Raw genomic sequence first — 15521 nt, 5'->3', positions numbered from 1 at the left:
TATTTCATTATAGTTACATTTTGTTCCACTTATTGCTTGTGTTTAGCAATAATGCAAGCATGATTTCCTTACTGGTATTTTATAGAACAGATTTCACTAATTTGTGGTGGTTCTCCATACTTATTTATTTCTGGTATAGCTAAAGATCTTTCTGCCATAGTTTCCTATATATCACCTATTTCTGTGTGGGTAGAAATATGTATATATACCTAGCTTTGTATATATAAATGTACAAATACATACACATATTTCTTAACTTTATATACATGAATACATATGCATACATATATTATATCTTTCAAATATTATGGAGATGAAGTGGGTATAGTTGACTATATGTATGTTACTAACATCAAAATAGACCCTTTACAGATCTTTCAGTCATGCTTAACTCTTTAAATAGTTTCTAAAGCACTCAGTACTAAATCAATGCTGGATGTGAATAAATTAGGAACAAACAGCACTACGTGGATATGTTCTAAGTCACTCTGGTGTGGTTAGTCATATTATTACAGATTTTTCTTCCTTAGTTTTTTGGGGAGCTTGATTAGTCATGAAAGTCTGCACAGCTGACAATTCTGCATGTCCAAGACTTCTCTAGATAATCCAGGACAAGTTCAAATCATTTGCTCCCTGCTTGGCAGTTTTCTTTCTCTGGCATTTTAAATGTTCTCACCGTTCCACACAGCATCTGAGGACAGTCTTGATTTTTTTTTTTTTTTAGTGATCATATTTTTAATGCAGTATGACGTATAAAGTGCACAGATCTTAAGTGACAGCTCAATGAATTTTTACATATATATATGCACCCATATAACCATCACTTAGATCAAGATGAGGCTCCCAGTCCATACTCAAACGTAGCCACTCTTCTGACTTCTGTCACAAAAGTGTTCTACTTTTGTCTGTTCTTGACCTTCCTGTAAATGGAATTATACACTCCTTAGTCTTCGTGTCTGGTTTTGTTTGATCATCATAATGTCTGTGAAATTCACTTATGTTGTTGCATGTAACAATAACAAGAGTTTGCTCTTTTTTTATTACTCTGTAGTATTCCATCATATAAGTACATTATAATTGATCCATTCTACCATTGGTGGACATTTGGGCTGTGTATAATTTTTGGCTTTTATGTCTAAAGCCGCCATGAACATTCCTGTACACATCTTTCAGTGCACACATGCACTCATTTCTCTTGGGTTTATACATAAGAATAAAACTACTAAATTATAGGATGGATGCATATTTAGCTGTGGAAGATATTGCCAAATAGTTTTCAATAGTGCTTGTAACAATTTAAACTCCCAGCAACAATGTATGAGAGTTCCAGTTGCTCTACCTCCTCAGAAGTACTAGGTACCATGAGCTTTATTAGTTTTAGCCATTCTGGCAAGTGTGTATTTCATCCATTATGGTGAGTGTGTATTTTACTGTGGTTTTAATATGCATCTATCTGAGAAGTAATGATATATGGGATACCTTTTTATATCTTTATTAACCATTTGGAAATTTTCACTTGTTAAGTGCCTGTTCAAGTCACTTTTTAATATTTATTGGGTTGTCTGTCTTTTTCCTATTGATTTGCTGGGCTTCTTTAAAGTTTAATGAAATGAGTTTTTGGTCTGATGTATTATTATACACACCTCTTTGGTTTGCTTTTCCACTTTCCAAATGGTGACCTTTGAAGACCAGAAAGCACTAATTTTTATGAAGTCCAATATACCAATCTTTTCTTTTATGGTTAAGGATTTTTGTGTCCAGTTTAATAAATCTTCGCCCCAATATTATGAAGATGTTCTTCTACTAAAAGCCTGTTTTACCATTCACATTAGGCATACAATCCGTCTAGCACTGATATTTGATAAGGTGTGAGACAGTAGCCAAAGTTCATTTATTTCTTGTTTAACAACTTTATTGGAGTTTAATTGCTTTACAGTGGTGTGTCAGTTTCTGCTGTATAACAAAGTGAATCAGCTATACATATACATACATCCCCATATCCCCTCCCTCTTGCATCTCCCTCCCACCCTCCCTATCCCACCCCTCTAGGTGGTCACAAAGCACCGAACTGATCTCCCTGTGCTATGCGGCTGCTTCCCACTAGCTACCTATTTTACATTTGGTAGTGTATATACGTCCATGCCACTCTCTCACTTCATCCCAGCTTGCCCTTCCCCCTCCCTGTGTCCCCAAGTCCATTCTCTACTTCTGTGTCTTTATTCCTGTCCCGCCCCTAGGTCCGTGAGAAACATTTTCTTTTTAGATTCCATATATATGTGTCAGCATACAGTATTTGTTTTTTCTCTTTCTGACTTACTTCACTCTGTATGACAGACTCTAGGTCAATCCACCTCTCTACAAATAACTCAATTTCATTTCTTTTTATGGCTGAGTAATATTCCATTGTATATATGTGCCACATCTTTATCCATTCATCTGTCGATGGACACTTAGGTTGCTACCATGTCCTGGCTATTGTAAATAGAGCTGCAATGAACATTGTGGTACATGACTCTTTTTGATTTATGGTTTTCTCAGGGTATGAGCCCAGTAGTGGGATTGCTGGGTCATATATTAGTTCTGTTTTTAGTTTTTTAAGGAACCTCCATACTGTTCTCCATAGTGACTGTATCAATTTACATTCGCACCAACAGTGCACGAGGGTTCCCTTTTCTCCACACCGTCTCCAGCATTTATTGTGTTTGTAGATATTTTGATGATGGCCACTCTAACCGGTGTGAGATGATACGTCATTGTGGTTTTGATTTACATTTCTCTAATAATTAGTGATGTTGAGCGTCTTTTCATGTGCCTCTTGCCCATCTGTATGACTTCCTTGGTGAAATGTCTATTTAGGTCTTCCCCCCACTTTTTAACTGGATTGTTTGTTTTTTTGATATTGAGCTCCATGAGCTGTTTGTATATTTTGGAGATTAGCCCTTTGTCTGTTGTTTCACTGGCAAATATTTTCTCCCATTGTGACTGTTGTCTTTTCGTCTTGTTTATGGTTTCCTTTGCTGTGCAAAAAAGCTTTTAAGTTTCATTAGGTCCCATTTGTTAATTTTTGTTTTTATTTTTATTGAAGTATATGCAATTAATATGCAGAAATCTGTTATTTTTCTCTTCACTAATAACAAACTATCAGAGAAATTAAGAAAAAAATTTACAATTGTACCAGTAATAATAAAATACCTGGGAATAAATTTAACCACGGAGGTGAGTGTTGTCTTTTTGTCTTGTTTATGGTTTCCTTTGCTCTGCAAAAACTTTTAAGTTTAATTAAGCCCCATTTGTTTACTTTTGTTTTTATTTCCGTTACTCTAGGAGGTGGGTCAAAAAAGATCTTGCTGTGGTTTATGTCAAAGAGTGTTCTTCCTATGTTTTCCTCTAAGAGTTTTATAGTGTCTGGTCTTACATTTAATTCTTTAATCCATTTGGAGTTTATTTTTGTGTATGGTGTTAGGGAGTGTTCTAATTTCATTCTTTTACATGTAGCTGTCCAGTTTTCCCAGCACCACTTATTGAAGAGGCTGTCTTTTCTCCATTGTATATTCTTGCCTCCTTTTTCAAAACTAAGGTGACCGTATGTTTGTGGGTTTATCTCTGGGCATTCTCTCCTGTACCACTGATCTATATTTCTGTTTTTGTGCCAGTACCATACTGTCTTGATTACTGTAGCTTTGTGGTGTAGTTTGAAGTCATGGAGCCTGATTCCTCCAACTCCATTTTTCTTTCTCAAGATTGCGTTGGCTATTCAGGGTCTTTTGTGTTTCCATAGAAATTGTAAAATGTTTTGTTCTAATTCTGTGAAGAATGCCATTGGTAGTTTGATAGGGATTGCATTGAATCTGTAGATTGCTTTGGGTAGTATAGTCATTTTCACAATGTTGATTCTTCCAATCCAAGAACATGGTATATCTCTTTATCTGTTTGTATCATCTTTAATTTCTTTCATCAGTTTCATAGTTTTCTGCATATGGGTCTTTTGTCTTCTTAGGTAGGCTTATTCCTTGGTATTTCATTCTTTTTGTTGCAGTGGTAAATGGGAGTGTTTCCTTAATTTCTCTTTCAGATTTTTCATCATTAGTGTATCAGAATGCATGAGATTTCTGTGCATTAATTTTGTATTCTGCAACTTTACCAAATTCATTGATTAGCTCTAGTAGTTTTCTGGTAGCATCTTTAGGATTCTCTATGTATAGTATCATGTCATCTGTAAATGACATGTAAATGTGTTGTTCATCATTGTTTGTTTGCTCTGTAGTTCTTCTAGGTCCTTGTTAAACGTTTCTTGTATTTTCTCCATTCAATTTCCAAGATTTTGGATCATCTTTACTATCATGATTCTGAATTCTTTTTCAGGTAGACTGCCTGTTTCCTCTTCATTTGTTAGGTCTGGTGGGTTTTTACCTTGCTCCTTCACGTGCTGTGTGTTTCTCTGTCTTCTCATTTTGCTTAACTTACTGTGTTTGGGGTCTCCTTTTTGCAGGCTGCACGTTCGTAGTTCCCGTTGTTTTTGGTGTCTTCCCACAGTGGGTGGGATTGGTTCAGTGGTTTGTGTAAAATTCCTGGTGGAGGGACTGGTGCCTGTGCTCTGGTGGGTGGGGCTGTATCTTGTCCTTCCTGTGGGCAGGGCTCCAGCCAGTGGTGTGTTTTGGTGTGTGTGTGAACTTAGTATGATGTTAGGCAACCTCTCTGCTAATGGGTGGGGTTGTGTTCCTATCTTGCTTGGTGTTTGGCATGCGGCCTCAAGCCCTGGAACTTGCTGGCCTTTGGGTGGAGCTGGCTCATAGTGTTGAGGCAAAGATCTCTGGGAGAGTTCTCGCTGATTGATATTATGTGGGGCTGGGAGGTTTCTAGTGGTCCAGTGTCCTGGACTCGGCCCTCCCACCTCAGATGCTCAGGCCCAACACCTGGCTGGAGCACTAAGACCCTGCCAGCCACATGGCTCATAATAAAAGGAAGAAAGAAAAAAAAAACAAAGGCAGAACCCTAAGACAAATGGTAAAAGCAAACCTAAACAGACAAAATCCTAGAAAGAAGCATACACATACAAAAAGGGAAAAAGGAAGGGAAAAAAAGAAAGATATAGAGCAACCAAACCAATAAAGAAATCCCCAATGATAATAAGTACTAAAGACTAATCTAAGATAAACATAAAACCAGAAAAAAATTCAACACAGAAAGCAAACCCCAAGTCTACAGTTGCTCCCAAAGTCCACCTCCTCAATTTGGGATGATTCGTTGCCTATTCAGGTATTCCACAGATGCAGGTACATCACGTTGATTGTGGAGATTTAATCCGCTGCTCCTGAGGCTGCTGGGAGAGATTTCCCTTTCTCTTCTTTGTCCACACAGCTCCCTCCCAGAGATGCAGGTCCCGTCCCTATCCTTTTGTCTCTGTGTTTCCTTTTTCTTTTGCCCTACGCAGGTATGTGGGGAGTTTCTTGCCTTTTGGGAAGTCTGAGGTCTTCTGCCAGCGTTCAGTAGGTGTTCTGTAGGAGTTGTTCCACTTGTAGGTTTATTTTCGATGTATTTGTGAGGGAGGTTATCTCAATGTCTTTACTCTTCTGCCATCTTGAAGGTCCCCCCAGTATTGAATTCTTAAAGACTTAAGGCTACTTAACTCTTTAAGCTAAGCTTAAGCTGCCTGGGGTATGTCTGTGTTCTATCATTTCAGCTGAAAATGGCTGGTTTAACAGTGAAAGAAACGTCTAAATTTTATAAGACTTGGCCATTTCCTTTAAAATCAGTTTAAAGACCTTGCATTTCATTAAGTGGTTTCCAAATTCAGAGATAAATGTATGAGAGACCATACTGAATGGTCCTTTGTGGGATCAAAGTGCTGTGGAAGGAAAAAGAAAAGGGTATGTCTGCTTGCTGAGTTATGATTATTGTGGAACGTGGTAGCTTCTCTGAGAATAACTATGTCATTTTGGTCCTTGTCCTCTTTCCATGGCCGTTCTCAGCAAATATCTGTGTCCATCTGGTCATTTCATTTAGAGATCACCGTGTGACTCAAAGGAGAGACGAGAACTCACATTATCCACTGGAAGGATAATCTGACTCTTATCAAATTACAGGAGGCTTTCTGTCATCGTCCATATTAAAGAGAAAATGCTCCCGTGCTCCTTTCACATTACCATCAGGTCATGAGCATAATTATTCCAGCCAAAAAGTTTCAAACAACAGATGAAATTTGAGATTAGTCTCTCATCTCAAAACTCTTCTAAAATTTCTGTTTAGATGTGTAGGAGAAGATGAATATCGGTATAAACCTCTGCAAGTACTTTAGATGACTTAGTGTTCAATTCACTTTATTCTTGTGTTTAAGTAAAAGAATCATCATGCCTGTCTTTATTGGCTGTTTTGCACTAGTTGCCATGGTAACAGATGCAGTCAAAGAGTACTGTAGAGAATAGAAATAGAATTTTGTGATCATTTAAATATACTGGAATCAAAATCTGAACTAAATATAAATATTGTTGATAAAATTTTGAGAATTCCTTAATTGGACTTTCGATATTTGAAGGAAAACTTGATATAATTCACACTTCATGTTTCCATCATATAATTTTGCTCTATATCATATTGAGGGATGATCAAAAACAAGGTGCTAGTGAAGGTGGCTACTTATGTTCACAGGGAAATGAGATTTTAGAAAAAAAAAAGGCAGTTGGGGAAATCAAGCAATGTCAGATATGGTCAGGGTCCCCAAAAGTGATATTTAAGATTGCATCTGAGGAAACAAAGGGCCAAGGGGGTGATGTCAGAAGGTAGTGGGCAAACCCAGACCCTCTTTCCCCCCAGAGACCCTGACTCAGCAGCAATACCTTGACTGATTCTCTTTGTGAGAAACCAGTTAAGAGGCTCCTGCAAACCAAGTGAGTGTGAAACCAGCCATGTCAAACCTTGTGGGAAAATTCACGGCCTCGCTGGCTGTAGTTACCTGGCGTGGCATACCACCATCGGGAGGAAACACCCAGCTCTTGGCTTTTCTCTCTAGGGAGAGAAAGAGAAGACTTGACTGTATTTTCAGGTTCTGAATTTTCAAAGGAACTGGGTCTGTCTTGCCTGAAATGGCACCAGGTTGGGGGCTGCTGAGAATAAAGGTGAAGGTTTGGCCCAGCACGCACTCACCATAGACCCTCCCTTCCAGCTCAGTGTGGGAAAACTGGGGGAAAACCCCCAACTCCCAGCTTCCCTTTGGGAAGGAAGGAGCAAGTTGGAGTGTAGTTCCATTACTTTGGCTTTTCGAGGGGCTGTTTTCTGACTTGCCTGCTTCAGAGCACTGTTGGGACCTGGCATATGCTAGGTGTCTGGGGGCTGCTGAGAATGGGAGGGAGCTAATTGTTTGTTGCTGCTTCAGAGACCTGTGGTCCACCAGAAAGAAGCCAGTACAGGTGGGTGGCCACTCCCTTGTGGGGGGTAGGACAAAAGTGGCATGTGCATGCAATGTTCTGGCCTTTTGTGGGGTACCTTGGGGACTGCCTCTGTCTTGCCTGACTTGGGCCCAGCATACTTTATAAGCCTGGGGTCCACTGAGAATAAAAAAGAGCTCGGAGGCTTATTCTAGCTGTAGAGAACCTGCAATACTACAGACAGACACCGAAGGAGCAAGAGATTATGAGCTTTGGAAAAAAGATACTGGCAAATCCTTCTAATTGGGAGTTCACACACACAGCTCCAAAGAAAACACATCCACAGAAAATGTCTGAGAGGCCTGTAGAATATGAAACCTGGCTGATTGGTGAAGGTCTATCCCTATACAAAGTGGGTCCATAAAGACTGGGAGAGGGGCTGTTTTTTAAAATGCACAGATCCCAGCATAAACTTACAAAACACTGAAAAACAACCACAGAAAAATGTGTCGAAGGAAAAAAAATTAATCTCCATAAACCCACCTAAAAAATGGAGCTACATGGATTACCTGACAAAGAATTCAAAATAACTGTTACAAAAATGCTCACAGAGCTCAGGAAAATGATGCATGAACAAACTGAGAATATTAATGAAGAGGTAAAAAATATAAAGAAAAGAACCAAACAAATTTTGGAGGAGGAGACTACAGAGTTAAAAATTCACTAAAGAGATTTAGCATCAGACTTGATCAAGCAGAAGAAAGAATCAGAAAACTCAAGACAAGTCATTTGAAAATATCCAGAGGATCAATAAAAAACAAAGAATGGGGCTTCCCTGGTGGCGCAGTGGTTGAGAGTCCACCTGCCGATGCAGGGGACGCGGGTTCGTGCCCCGGTCCAGGAGGATCCCACATGCCGCGGAGCGGCTGCGCCCGTGAGCCATGGCCGCTGAGCCTGCGCGTCCGGAGCCTGTGCTCCGCAACGGGAGAGGCCACAACAGTGAGAGGCCCGCGTACCGCAAAAAAATAAATAAAAAAAATAAAAATCTTCCAACAAACAAATGTCCAGGACCAGATGGCTTCACAGGTGAATTCTATCAGACATTCAGAGCATAATACTCAACATTCTCACTGCCGAGGGCCCAGGTTTAATCCCTGGTCGGGGAACCAAGATCCTACAAGCCACATGGTGGGAATGAAAAAAATAGAATAGAAGATGAACAACAGATACACTCTACTCGGGGGGAAACTTACTACAGAAAATTAAAATTCCGGGGTATGCTTGTGGATTTTTAAAATTTTGATCTCAAATAAGTGACGGTAACTCAGAAGCACAGACAGATTTGTGTAGGGATGGCATACTTGTAAACAGCAAAGAATAACAGAATGAAACCTATGTGGAATTTCTTTTTTTTCTTTTGGCTTTTAATTATTTTTATTGGAATACAATTGATTTACTTTATAATTTGCTTTATAACTGTGTTAGTTTCTGCCGTACAAAGAAGTGATTCAGCTATATGTATACATAGCCCCCCTCCCTCTTGGACCTCCCTCCCACCCCCTCCCATCCCACCCACCTAGGTCATCACAGAGCACCGAGCTGAGCCTCCTGTGCTCTATAGCGGGTTCCCACTAGCTATATCTGTTTTACACATGGTAGTGTATACATGTCAATCCTAATCTCTCAATTCATCCCACCCTCCCCTTCCCCCGCTGTGTCCACATGTCCGTTCTCTACATCTACATCTCTATTCCTGCCCTGCAACTAGGTTCACCTGTACCACTTTTCTAGATTCCACATATACGCGTTAATATACAATATTTGTTTTTCTCTTTCTGACTTACTTCACTCTGTATGATAGACTCTAGGTCCATCCACATCTCTACAAATTACCTATTTCTTTTCTTTATATGACTGAGTAATATTTGTATATATGTACTACGTCTTCTTTATCCATCCTTCTGTCGATGGACTTTTAGGTTGCTTCTGTGTCTTGGCTATTGTAAATAGTGCTCCAATGAACATTGGGGTGCATGCATCTTTTTGAATTATGGTTTTCTCAGGGAGATATCACCTCACACCGGTCAGAATGGCCATCATCAAAATATCTACAAACAATAAGTGCTGGAGAGGGTGTGGAGAAAGGGGACCCTCTTGCACTGTTGGTGGGAATGTAAATTGATACAGCCACTATGGAGAACAGTATGGAGGTTCCTTAAAAAACTAAAAATAGAATTACCATATGATCCAGCAATCCCACTACTGTGGAATTCTTTTTTGCCTGATAAAAGTAGTTGTTTCCAGGAACAGTGTGAATTTCTGCTGACATCTAGAATGAAGCGATGGGCCCTGCTATGAGTTCCACAGGAATGCTAAAGAATCAGGAAAAATGATGAAATTGTAAAAGGAAGGGCAATTCTCTTTTGTCTTAAATACACATTTTTATAGAATGTCAACCAAATGGCTTAGAAAATATAGGTTATTTATTCACAAGTTATGAATGACTCTAATCTTCACATTCAGGCGGCTCTAGGCCAAGGTGTTTCACCCACAGATAGAATTACCTTCTTATTAGTTGTTATACTATCTCAGACATTATAATTTTCCTAGAAAGAAAAGAGAGGTTTTCTTGAGAAGTGTCTCTATTAATGTTCAAATTGAAAGTGAGATCTAAAAAGTATTATAATGGGGAGTGGGGCTCCAACAACTTTATAAACTTACCCCTGGGCTAAAGTCATGTCAGCCGTTCAGGAATCTCTGTTTAGAACCTTTGGACGTCATTCGTATTTGGAAATCATTTAGAACTCCCATGCTAGCAGAAAATGTTCTGCTGACATTGTGAGAAGGTATTCGATATTTTATTAGAAAGTAGTGGGTAAATAAGGTTTTTTTGTTTTTGTTTTTTTGTTTGCTTTGTTTTTTTCTTTTTAGAAAGTGAACTGTGTAAGAGTTAATAGAGTAAGCAGTAAGGAATGTCTACCAGGCAGCACCAGTATTTTCTTAACTCTTGAAAACATGTATATGTTTCATAAGGATAATAATCATTTCCTTTAAAAAGTTGCTTTTTCCCAACAGGGAAATGGCTTATTTAGCTGGTAGAGAAATTAATGCCTGTATTACTGTATATGAGGAAAAAATAAAATTAAATTACAATGACTGTTGGCTTCTTTCACAAGAAAAGAAGCCATTGTTTTCTTAGATATAATTATCTCGGGTGTGTTTACTTTATATAGAACTTTTCCCCAACGGTACTAGACAATGGGTATATTTTCTCTCTAAGGAAATATTAAAATTATTTCCTGTGAAATACTAGTCCAATTGATATCCCTATGACTAATGTCATATCAAAGTATGGGAAGGGAATTGAACAGCCATGTTCAAAGAGCCTTGACTCCTTAAGAAACACAAGGTAATCAGTGTTGTCTTGACCAAGCTGTGATTTATCTCCTCTTAACAAAGTGTCACTTATCTCGTCATCCAAATGTGATGGCAGATGCCATCCTGAAGAAGTTCACTTCATTTTATCATACTTCCTGAAAGAGCAGTTTCCTTGATTTAATATGTAAACTTAGAAAATACAGTGTTTCTTGGCTTAGCTGTGGTGGAGGCTTAGACTTGCAGAGAGGTAGGAAAGGAGATCGTAATGATCCTGAGAAAGACTTAGACCTTTTACCTAGGGCCATCTTGGAAACAGAGACTGGAGGCCAGCGCCCCAGCCCTTCATTTTCCTTCTTCGTCGCATCAATGTCTTCTCTCAGGACAAGAACTCAGACTAGTGTTACAAATGACGGAAAAGTATGTGGTTTACTTAAAAGGTCAGAATGGTTTGCCTGTGCCCCCTCTTCTCCTGTGCTGAAGCATGCTCAGATTTAGACACTGCTTACGAGGGTAGCCTGGCGCTCATTTTGAAGTCCGCACAAAGAGGCTGATTGAATCCATTTGATCAGTGTGTGACTTGCATTTTTCAGAAAGTTGCCCACATTTTCTGGATGCTTTTGATGTAGAATAATGTCTATAATTTGAATTGCTGAAATACAGAATATTAATAGGAAGTTCTACTTTTTGTGCATGGGATTATTATTAACCCGGGGAAAAAAATCCCTGTTTTTTTTTTTTTTTTTTTCATTTTAGTCTATTTGTAAATATATTCTAAGAAACAAGTGGTCAAGAGGCTGAAGACTGTAGTGTGCTTTCCAGTGTATCAGACCATCAGCTTGCAGATTGGGTGAAATGAAACATTGTCACTTAAACTGTCTTGGCAATAAAATCATGATAAATTATCATTCAGGCCCTTGGATGGGAGCCTAGGGGAGAATTTCACTTTGCCTTTGGATTGCTTTCCTGGAGGTTACTTTTTTGATTGCTGTGGTTTTGGAGAACAGGATTTCTAGGCATCACCTATTTAGTTACTTCGTTCAGACTAACAGCTTTTCTGATATTGTCAATAGAAATGAAACACAAATCCCTTGAACTGTCTCTCACTACAAAATGTAGTCTGATTTTTCCTATTCTTTCTTTGAAGGCAGCTAGAAAGTTCAAATCAATAAATGCCTTGTCCTAACGGATGATAGTTTTCAACATAACAGAATTGTATTGTTGGTGAATTACTGTACTTGCACACCTTTGGCCAGATCTGTTCAGACAAATATTGTTGAGCACATATGGTTATGAACGCATTTCACTAACTTTGTTAAGAAAGTAAACAGTGAACTAACACCTGGGAGACAAATGGATTAACCCATTGTGAAAAAAATGTATAACTTTCAAAAATTCCGACCTATGAAAAAATTCCTTTTAGTTTTATGCAAATCAGCAATGCGTATGTTCAGATCTTAGATAATTTGTAGATTTTATTAATCCACAATTCTATCATAAACTCCTGCTCAGTTTAAATGCCATGTTATAATATGTGTGAAGCCTGATTATTAACAGTGACTGATTTAACTTAATAGAAGCTTGTACTTTGCAGGTCTAGATTGACATGTCAGAACTTGCTTATCTTCCAAGTGAGACAAAAACCACTAAGACAGGGATCGAGTAACTTAATCAAAACACTATATAGCTGTGTGCATTTTGTTCCTAGATTGCTTGTTAAAAGCCTTTACTCTTTAGAAAGAATATTCTATTCATACGTTGAGAAATATATTGAAACTAATGAGAAAGCAGTTATGAATGAAATAGGACATTTTTCTTCACTTAGTGAATATTTGCTTTGACATGACTCACGTCATTTAAATGTCCGCTCAGAACTGTAGTCTTTAAAGAGAAGTTATCTTGAGTTTAATTTGTATTTTTCCTTTTACTTCGTTGCTAGTTTTTGGATTTTCTCTGAAGAGCAGCCATATTTGTGAAACATTTTATGTAATATTTTAATGATCCAAAATTGATATTTCACACTTGGAATAATTGACATATTTCATGGATGATTTTATTTCAAAAATTGTGTAACTTCATTTTGAAATCTATCAGCCTATGATTTTGTTCCAAAACATTTTGATATTGTTACCAAACTGAGGTTCAGCTGCTCGCCACTCAAAAGCCAATAGTTAGAGAGGCAAGTGTTGGTAGTAAGAAAACTGCTTTAATCAGAAAAGCCAGCAACCCGGTGAGAAGGTGGACTCTTGTCCTGAAACCAACTCCGAAGATTCTGCTCAGTCATGATAGGTTTTCAAGGGGAAAATGGGGAAAGAATCGCAGTGAATTATCGAGGCAGGAGGTTGGGTTCTGCTTCATCCTTCATGGCGTGCAGGCTGGCTGACGTTCTTCCAACGTTATCTTGCCCGTGTGACCTGCCTGCAGGATTGCTTAGGGCAGCTGTTGGGGGTGGAGAGCTACTCATGTTTACCTGCTGAATTCTTCATTCTTCCTCCTTTTAAACTAGGAAAAGAATCAACCCGTTGGGCAAGGCGTGGTGTACATTCAGGAGAGCATAAGTCAGGAGTTAAGTTACATTGCTTAGTGATCTCATTCCTATAATTAGGTTTTAAGGTTAGAGGGGGACAGAAATGGGTAAGTGGGAAATGGGCAAAGAGCTGCTTTCAATTCCCCACCGTCAATCATCATTCCATTTCTATGGGATCAGGGGCGAAGGTCCATCTTCTGTCACTTCTTCAAGCTGACGTGGGGCGCTGTATTCTCAGAGTGGAGGATGTCGACATGGGTCCGTAGCATCTCTTTGCTGACAATTTTAGTTGCTCCTTTATAGAACAAGCTACAATTATTTTGATGCCCACAAAGACATAGATTATTATGAGCAGTCGTGTTAACCCCCTTCTCTTGAGGCCAGTTCTCGGAATTGTGCTGGCCGTAGACTCAGTACTGCTCAAGTTGGAGGAGCTTATGTCATGGCTGCAGTCTGGCTTTTTCCCGCTGGTGGCAGTTACAGTATCTGTGAAACAACTCAGGAAGGTGCACCAGACACTGAGTCTGTGACTCTGTTGTCCTGATCGTTAACTGCTCGAGGCCACTCTTTGTGACTCAGGGAGGCCTGGGAGACTTCAACTTTTCTAAGACCAGAGGCAGGAGACGTGCAGGGGCCTTTGTACTTGGCAGTGGGTTGGGGCGATGAGCTACAGGGTTCTGCTGGGTTCCAATATCACTTGTTTTTTGTGGGAATTCACATTACCAAAAGATCTTGAAGTTTAATAATATTTCATGATATATACTCAGAGACAAATATTGTATCAGCTTCCAATTTGGTAGAGAACATGAGGGCAGAATAGAGGAGAATACAACAATATAAATGTCTTCTCCAGTAGGCAAAGAGGCAGATAAATAAAAAATGGTCTTATTCTTTCTAAGCAATTCCAGAATTTTCACTTAGCATACATTAATTATGAGCATATATGTGCAAGATATTGTGCCATTCACTATGGTCACGAGGTTAACATTTCCCTAGTTGGCGTCCTCATGGAGCTTTCAGTGAACCTCATAGATGTATTTTCATGACAGAGAGGAAGCCTGATTGACTAGGTAATGAAGTTTTAAATCTATAATCTCAAGAAAGGGCATTGTTTAGAAATAGAAATAGGTTTAAGAGTGGTTTAGGTACATTATTAAAGGATCGACATATTATTAATGGGTAAGAAACTTTTATAAATTTGGGGTGAAAATACCTTTGGGGAAGGACATCTGGGTCTTTTCGTAACCCAGACAACAGGGCTGACATGGCCCATGGGCTGTCTCAGCCCTGCAGCCCCTATTCACTTGGGGACAATAAAAAAATGCAGCCAATGTCTGAGCACCTCTCCCTGTTACATGTATTCTAAACTCCAGCGATGTAAGCCTACTCCATACTTCATTTACTCTTGACCGTGAATTTTCACCAAAATAAATGCTTTCGCATATATGTAAAGCTACTCTTCTCCCTAGGGCAGCATTTGAAGCAAATTTGGATTTATATTATGTCTGCTTATTTGATTTATTCTGCTTTTTCTATGATAAAGGTTATATTTTTAAATTCCTTAGAGTAAAAAACAAACAAACAAAAAGTCCCAAAGCCTCATGAACCTTAAAAGGAAGTTTTCAAGTTCAAGTTTCCATTTCAGACTTCCTGTATTAGGATAATAAAAGGGGTTATTCACAGTCACCTCCCCCAAGAGGAGTGGAAGTCACTTGAGAAAACTGTGAATAGAAAAAGCTCTGCTTGGCTTTCTTTTTACTCTGAAGAAAGTATTCAATGATGCTTTTGAGATCTCTCTTTGCTTTTGAGTCAATTAATGTTTAAGGTAAATATTCCCTCAATTATACTGCTGCAGTTAGGCCTTCCTTTTTTTTCCATACATGTCACCTTTAAGAATGTGGGGGTTTTTTTGGCTTCCCTGGTGGCACAGTGGTTGAGAGTCCGTCTGCTGATGCAGGGAACACGGGTTCGTGCCCCGGTCCGGGAAGATCCCACATGCCGCGGCGCGGCTGGGCCCGTGAGCCATGGCCGCTGAGCCTGCGCGTCCGGAGCCTGTGCTCCGCAACGGGAGAGGCCACAACAGTGAGAGGCCCGCGTACCGCAAAAAACCACAACAGAATGTGGGGTTTTTTTTTTCAGTAGATATTGTAATAAACAGTATTTTGGTGCTTAAACAATCATTAAAACTTTTCTGTTTAATTAAAATAAAATTTTAATGCCCGAAGGATATTTCTTTGAAAAATCAGTGTTATTCTAGA

At 39.1% G+C, this 15521-nt stretch overlaps 1 protein-coding gene across 2 annotated transcripts in view; it reads left to right on the top strand.

Moving 5' to 3' along the window:
• GRIA2 (glutamate ionotropic receptor AMPA type subunit 2) overlaps positions 1-15521 on the top strand; it is a 149011-nt gene that overhangs the window by 128554 nt on the left and 4936 nt on the right. The gene's annotated exons all lie outside the window — the stretch shown is intronic.

Source organism: Stenella coeruleoalba (assembly GCF_951394435.1).
Source record: "Stenella coeruleoalba genome assembly, chromosome: 4".
NCBI lineage: Eukaryota > Metazoa > Chordata > Mammalia > Artiodactyla > Delphinidae > Stenella > Stenella coeruleoalba.
The sequence above is the reverse complement of the archived record's forward strand: the minus strand, read 5'-3'. Positions and strand labels throughout refer to the sequence as shown.